This window comes from Bidens hawaiensis, unplaced genomic scaffold (assembly GCF_021521415.1).
Source record: "Bidens hawaiensis isolate Kalapana, Puna unplaced genomic scaffold, B.hawaiensis_p1.1 tig00001647_1, whole genome shotgun sequence".
Lineage (NCBI taxonomy): Eukaryota > Viridiplantae > Streptophyta > Magnoliopsida > Asterales > Asteraceae > Bidens > Bidens hawaiensis.
In genome coordinates this window covers 832,748-841,220 of record NW_027491093.1, presented here as the reverse complement: position 1 = coordinate 841,220, position 8,473 = coordinate 832,748, and the positions used below count along the sequence as shown (strand labels likewise).

The 8,473-nt window shown below is 32.2% G+C and overlaps 1 pseudogene across 1 annotated transcript; it reads right to left on the bottom strand.

The window, feature by feature from the left end:
* Positions 1-647: 647 nt before the first annotated feature.
* Positions 648-1,846, bottom strand: LOC143590220 (putative WRKY transcription factor 45; annotated as a pseudogene). Its single transcript, XR_013145434.1, has 3 exons — positions 1,330-1,846; positions 910-1,070; positions 648-802 (listed from the first exon to the last, which is right to left on the bottom strand). The product of XR_013145434.1 is annotated as a putative WRKY transcription factor 45 (transcript).
* Positions 1,847-8,473: the final 6,627 nt, after the last annotated feature.

The window sequence follows — 8,473 nt, the reverse complement described above, 5'->3', positions numbered from 1 at the left end:
ACTCAGCAGGTAAAGGCGATTTTAATGAGTGTTTGATTTCATATTTTGAACCATGTTTACTGGGTTAATTGGACTGTTAATACAACCGATATAAAATGGACAAATTGATAATTAATTTGGATTATAATATCAATGACTGACTTAATAACAATCATAATAAAGCTGAAAGATAAAAATGTTATGGATAATTCTTGATCAATATTATTTCCTGATCAACTTACAAAAATATGTTATGCTTTCGTAATTTACATTTTATCTTTGCTTTGATTATTGTTTTAGCTTGAAAACATTAAAAATTTCAAAAAGATTTTATTTCTGGATTATTTTCGATTACCGAGACAACTCGATAAAAGATTCGAAAAGAAAAAGATTTTCCAACGTTTTAAGTTAAATTTGTTAAGGTAAGCGTTTTTAATGTATTAACTGCTTAAGTGGCATAGTAGATACCTTTTAATAACTATATAAACATCTTGATATTCATATCCACATCGAATATATATAAATAATTAGTGTGTTTGGATAAGAACTAGGATTGATATTTCTAGATATAATTTTACAACCCCAACTTGATCATAAAAATAAAAAGCAACCAAACTAAAAACTTTCTTCTTACAACAGTGAAAAACATAGTAGACCAAATTTACATTGGCATCATCATAATAATACAAGTTATCAAAAGTTAGAAGGGCGTTGGTGGTTATGGACACCTTCATAGGTCGTGATTACGTATCGCGCATCCTCTACATCTCTTTCAACTCTTTTCTTCACTGAACATCCTTCTGCTGAGCAACGGTAATAATTCCTGTAACATAACATATACCATGTTATATTTCTTATTATTGATTTAGATGTTAGATGATCTGAACACATCTTATTGCTATTGTAAAATGACATAATTGACCTTGTTACCTTGGGTTTGGGCTGTTCTTCACCATCTTCTTTCCATATTTCCTCCATTTGAAACCATCATCTAGGATTTCTACTTGTGATTTGGTTTTGAAGGCAACTTTCTCTTTTGTAGCCTTTTTGGGCTGCACACTTCCACCGGCACCTGATAACATACAAAACCTCTTCTTAGTCAATCTTGAGCATGCCACTTGCATGGACATATATATATATATATATATATATATATATATATATATACCGACAGTAATCATAGTATTTATGTTGGTTAGATTCCTTTAAAGTGTTATATATTATTAATCAACTGTATATAAAAATACAGTAAGTATGTTATCGCTAATATACATCTTGAATATATTTGATTAAAAAGTAGTGTTTAGATCGATATACATCTTAGATCGTTATTGTAATGAGTTTTCATACAGTTATGTTTCCTCGAAGATTGCTGCTACAACTACCATTGGACTGACTTCCATCATCAACGGCGGGTGGTGACGCATAAACTGAATTATAATCCGGATATTCAGGAACAATGGATGCTTGATCTTCATAATTTAACCAATCATTAATAGCCAAAAAGTTATCGAAAAACTCGGAATTGGGCTGATTTGGAACATCATAATAATCCATATCAGGTGAACCTGCTGACTTATAATTGTAGGATAATAGACATTGGATTATATGCATCCATTTTGAGTTCTGATTTTCAGATTTGTGTTCTTGATCATATAGTTTCCTGATAGTGAAGCTTTCCTTGTGACCTTCCTATGACCATCTTTGAAGCTTCCTATTATGTCGTGTTTAATGGTAGCAATAGTGGCTGCTATTTAAAAAGTTTGAAAGTTAATTATGGACACATGAAAAGGTGAAAATGAATTCTTTGATGTTACATTTGGATATTAATTTTGAGAGATATTCAAGTAGGAAAGTGTGTAGGAAACTGACAAGTTCATAGAGCTTACGTTTGTGTAGAGTATTGTTGATGACGTGTGTTAGTAAGTAAACTCTCATTGGTGATTGAGGGATATTAAAATTAGTTTTACATATACTAAAGCAATTAAAGCATGCTTACTAAAAAAACTTATATAATTTTAATAGTAACTAGTGGTGGTATTCAAGCTGGGATTAAAGTGGTGATTAGTTGATTAAAATATTAATAAAAACATAATCTAAAAAATATAGAAAAAGAAAATAAAAAAAGGAACAAAAAGGAAAATCATTTTGAGCAGAAAAATAAAATAAAATGCACTAATAATACTATATATAGTTTAAATATTAGAAATTAGTTTCTCCCCAATATTACGAGGTTGTTTTACATTATTCGTTAATATTTTTATATTTTTTAAATTTTAATTTTATTTATTGTATAAAAGTTAATAATATACTTAAGATTTAATAGTGAAAGGGTTTACAAATAAATAAGTGTTATAACCTAGTATAAAGATATCTGAGTTTGGTAAGAGCTATGACCCACTTATTTTTTTACTATAAAATTGTTTATTAAATTTAAATAATATCTTCTTTTAAAAAACATATATTAATTTTTAGTATACCTTACTTTATAGGATTTTATATCAAATATCTAGTGAGATCCATACATATGAATTCATGTCAAATGCGTAAGAAACCTCAATATACAAATAAAACAATATGATGTCTTTAGGTAATGTAGGGAGCAACCAATGAGTTTTTAAAAGTTTCGTTTATAAATGTAAGATTTAATTATTAAAAAAATTGTTTCGTAAAATGAAAAGATGTTTTGAGTTTTTTTATTTACAATCTTCAACAATATGCAAAGTATATATATTAATTATAACATTTAAAATTATATTCTTTTTAATCTTTAACAAATACGGTTTGTTGTTAATTTTTGAATTTCATCAAATATGTTGTGAAATATATTCTAATAACGTATATTAGTATAACATGTAAATATTTATATATATATATATATATGTATATATAATATAAATAGAGTATAAAAAAATTGAATAATTTAATCATGTTATAGATATAATATAAATGGAGTGTAAAAGGAAAATAAATAATTATTGATTTATGACATATATTAGTTTTGGAGGGAAAAATTATAAGGATTAACCATAAAGTGACACGTGCCCATAATTATATTACTTTATTAGAATACATGTAGATGTAGATGTAAATAAATGATATAACAAAATAATATTAATCTACCTATTCTAATAAAGTAAAATAATTGTGACATGTGTTAGTTTGTGGTTAATATATGTCATATATAAATAATTATTCACTTTTTCTTTTACACTCTATTTATATTATATCTATAACATGATTAAATTATTTATTTTTCTTTAAACTCTATTTATATTCTATCTATGCACTTTATAAAAAAAAATATTTACCTGTTATAATTCTATACATTGATAGAATATATTTCACAACATACTTGTTAAATCCAAAAATCAACAATAAACTATGTTTGTTAAAGATTGAAAAGAATATAACTTTCATTTTTATCATTAACATATTATATTGTGTTTATTGTTGAAGATTGTAAATAAAAAAATAAAAAAATGCTAATCTGCTTTCAATTTACGAAGTAATTTTTTAATCATTAAATTATAAATATATGCTTAAAAGTTTATCCATTTTTTTTAAATAAATCCATTTATCTATTGGTTTTTGTACATTGCCATATATATTTATAAACTATAAAAATATGATTTATATCTATCTGCTTATTTTTTCGGTTAATTTAGTAAACTATACGTATATGTGTAAAATTGTAAAGATGATATATACCAATCACTTTCAAATATAATAAAGTTTATCATATTTAGTTTCTTAGGTTTTTTTTTTATCAAGAATTGCTTAGGGTTTTTTGTTAAACTTAAATTTGATGTTACGGGTTAAAAGTTGGTAAATAAATCGTTTTGTACAAATTAACTACATTTGGCTCAAATTTGTTACAGGTAAAATAGGGGTAATATGAATATTTTTAAAAATTTGAGAGTGCAAATAGATTTATCGTCAAACTTGTTACGGGTTCAAAGTTTTGACTTGAAAATGTAAAATAAATGGAAGTTAAAATTTTTAATTTTGTTTGGGTTTCGAATTTATTTTTAAGAACATTTTTAAAAATAGTCAAAAGATTCTGGATTTTGCACATTAAGTATTTTTCCCATAACTATTAAAATTTTAGAAAAATTGACACACACTTTCGACATGCTACCTCTACACCTATCAATGCTTCTAACTTTTATCAAATTAGAAACATTTGTGTCAGCATTTACTTTTTCTTGAATAGTGATCAGAATATTGTATGTGAAACATTTCGTACAAAATTATGCTCAAGTGAAGCAAAACATTCACAAAATTGAACGGGTTAACCTGCTTTTTTTTTGTCAATTGGAAAAGTCGAGAAACCCCTCAAACTTATCAAAATCTTTTTCATAGTGTTGCTTAAAAATATTATTATATGAGAACTATTCTCCGAAATTGGTTCGTAACCAAATTTCTTTCAGTTATACATATATGACACTGAGAATAACTTTTCAATCAATGGGGGCGTTCTTGGGCATGTTTTTGCAGGTGTAGTATTTTTTATTAAGTTTATTTAAAAAAATTCATTTTGTGATATAAATAAAATTAATTTATGCATGACGATATAAGCATAGATGTAATACATTTTTCAATATACATTATGTATTGCTTTATTTATAACTTAATTATTTTGATGATCCCGTGTGTTACACGGGCTCTAAAATTAGTTTATATATAATTAAACTTATTGCTTTGTGATTTCAGATTAGCACAAACTTATCCTTAATGAAAGTCACAAATAGACAAATAGGGCATAATCAGTTGAAATAAAAGAATAAAAAAGGTTGTTGCTTGATAAACATGTTTATATAAATTTGAAATTATAAATATGAAAAGTAATATGATTGACTTTGAAAAGTCAAGAGTGAGCACGACAAAGGAAGACTTGTGACTAGAGGTGTTCAAAAAAACCGGTTACGGAACCGGTTTGGCCGGTTCAACCGGAAACCAGTTTTTTAAAAACCGGTTTTTTTAAAAACCGGTTTGACCGGTTTACGTAACCGGTTTACGTATCGGTTATACGTTTTGGAGCCAAAACCGGTTTTATAACCGGTTTTTTTTATAACCGGTTTTTTTTAATAACCGGTTATTAAAAAACCGGTTAACCGGTTTTTAAAATAACCGGTTTATTACCGTTATAAAAAAAACCGGTTAACCGGTTTTTTAATAACCGGTTAACCGGTTAAACCGGTTTTCGAACGTTACCAAACGGCTTTATAGCCGTTTTTTTTTTTTTTTGACCGTTTTTTAGCCGTTTTTTTTTTTGTTTTTTTACCATTTTACCCCCACAAACATCTATATATAGTTTAGGTTGGGTATTGGTTAGATCACACTTGATTATACAACTCCAAACGCTCTAAACGTTTATTTCATACGCGATTATACAACTCCAAACGCTCTTCTTTCGTAGTCGTTTATTTCATACTCGAGTATACCACTCTTAATTCGTAGTCGATTATCATGGCCTCCCAAAGTGCTGCTTCATCGGTCAACATGGGTGCCTCGAACACGGGAGAAACCGTCGTTCGGGTCATCCCCACGAAACGAAACCAAGATATTTGGCAACATTTCGACCTATGCGAAATGTCTAACGGAACCCAAAAAGGTAGATGCAAACATTGTTTGAAGTTTTATAACAAAGAAGCAAACTCCAGTTTAAGAGCTCATGTAGAAAAGCCCTCTTGCAAGGTCTTGAAGGACGAATCCGGAAGTAGTTCGCAGCCGGAGATGACGAATCAAGGAACGGTGTTTACGTACGACCTTGAAGCGGTACGTCAACAGTTTGGCAACTTTGTGATTCAACAATCACTTCCTTTCAACCACTTCGACAACCCTCAATTCACGGAGATGATGCAAAAGTATGTTCAACCACGCTACCAACACGTAAGTCGTTCGACCCTTAGAAGAGATTGTCTTAAAGCATGGAAAAACGCTAAATCCGAACTAATTTCATACTTTTCAAACTTACAAACTGGTGTGAACTTAACAACGGATGTGTGGTCGGTACCTAATGGTTCGCCCGACTCATACATTTGTGTGACGGCTCATTGGGTTGACCCCCGGTCGTGGCAAATGATGAAACGAACCGTTGCGTTTCAATTGTTTGATTACCCGCACACGGGTAGAAATATTTTTAAACTCTTGGATAAAGTCATTCGACAATACAAGATTGAAGATAAAATCTTTTCAATATCGTTTGATAACGCGTCCAACAATACGGCCGCGGTTGGCCATTTAAAATTAAAGTATAAACCTATCTGTGATGGAGCGTTTTTTCATAGCCGATGCATTGCACATATTATCAACTTGGCCGTGCAAGATGGGTTAAACGTGATCGAAACGCAAAGAAACAATTTTAAAAGAATGTTACGAGATGTTTTTAGCAACAATTCAACATTTTCAAGATACAAAAAATTTTGTGAAGAAGCTAACTGTCAATGGTTGGGGCCTAATTGGGATTGTCCAACAAGATGGAACTCGACTTGTGAAATGTTTGAGAAAGCCATCCAACAAAAACAATCGTTAATTGCGTTTCATCAAATTTTGTCAAATAGGGGTAAATGTGCACCGTACGATCCTAGAAACTGGTTATTGATTGAGATCGTTACGGAGGTTCTTCAAATTTTTAAATCTTGCACAACTAGTTTATCCGGGGTTTACTATCCAACAAGCCCCCTTGCTTTACCAAAAATTGCTGTCATGTGCACAAAGTTGACTGAAATTCATTGTAGGGGTGCACCTTATTTTGATATGGGTGCAAAAATGAAAGAAAAATTTAGAAAATATTTTCAACAACTACCCGCTGTTTTGACCTGTGCGGCTGCGTTAAACCCTTGCATCAATGTTGGTGGTGTTGAAGCTTTAATAGAAAAAATTTGTGATGAGCTAGAATTAAACGACGATCAAAACCCCCATTATAACCAAACTTTAAAGAATGCTTTCAACACCACCTTGGCAAACATGTATGATGTTTACCTTACAAAACACGGGTCGTCTTCCCAAATTCATGACTCGTTAAGAGCTGTTGCCCAATCCCAATCCCAAACCGACCTTGAAATGGGGATGTACTACATGATTTGGGAAGACGCCGGTAAACGTCAAAGGGTAAACACCCCAAGCAGTGAACTTGGAAGGTATGGTGGTACCAACTTTGTGAAACACATGACTCCGGATGAATTTAGAAGTCTTGATATGCTGGCTTGGTGGAGAGGTAAGGAGGATGAGTTTCCGATCCTCGCCGCCATGGCCAAAGATTTACTAACGGTCCAAGCTTCCACGGTAGCTTCGGAGTCTGCTTTTTCTGTTTCTGGCAGGGTTATATCGATTAGGAGGACTCGACTCACTCCACCAGCTGTAGAGATGTCGATTTGCTACAAGGATTACTTGGACTCTTTAGATAGGGCACAACATCAACGCTCACTCGAGGGGGAAATGGAGTATGAGGCGGCCTTGTATGAAGACGAGGTCAATCAAGGACACACTCAACCAATGACCGATGAAGAAGCCGCGTACGACGATTACCTAAGGAATAGCTCGGGATCGGGTAGCGAAGAAAATGAGTAACAAACATCAACTTGTTAATGTAATCGTGTCTAAGCATTCTTTAATGTTTGTATTTTTGAGTTACGAATATGCGATAACGATTTAATGTTTGTATTTTTAATGTAAAAGCTATAAATGAAAGTTATGTGTTTTTAATCTTCCAAGCAAAGAATGCTAACAACGAAACCCTAAACCCTAAACCCAAAAGCAAAAAAAAAAAAAAAAAAAAAAAAAAAAAACCGGTTAACCGGTTAGACCGGTTATTAAAAACCGGTTGTAAAAAAACCGGTTTAATAACCGGTTCTAACCGGTTTCTAAACCGGTCCAAACCGGTTTGGCCGGTTTGAGTTTTCATTGACAAAAACCGGTTAATAACCGGTCCGGTTATTAACCGAACCGGTTTTTTTCTGGATAAAAAAAACCGGTCCGGTTAATAACCGAACCGGTTTTTTCAAAAAAACCGATTTGTGCACCTCTACTGTGACTTGTGAGTAGACTTTGTGTGAATTTTGTGGCCTGAAATCGTGCTTTTAGAACGACCCCTTTTGCAACGCCAACCCAAAATCATCATCATTTATATTTGGGGGGGGGGGGGGCGTATTATCTTGTTTATTGAAGAGGTATGTACCCGCCTCAACACCGAGCGAGGCGGGTCAACCCACAAAGATACAGACAAATGACTTGAAATCAAGACATTACGAAGGCACAAAGCCAAAACCTATGCGCATGGCGCATATCACATATGCTCAGGCATCATATGCCCAGGCACCACACATGCTCAGGCATCATATGCCCAGGCACCACACATGCTCAGGCATCATATGCTCGCGCATATCACATATGTGCGTGGCGCATCCGCGCGTGGCGCATATCACATCTGCGCATGAAACATCTGCGCGTGAGAATAAAGAGAAGACCTCGCGCATCCTCAGGATAGGCG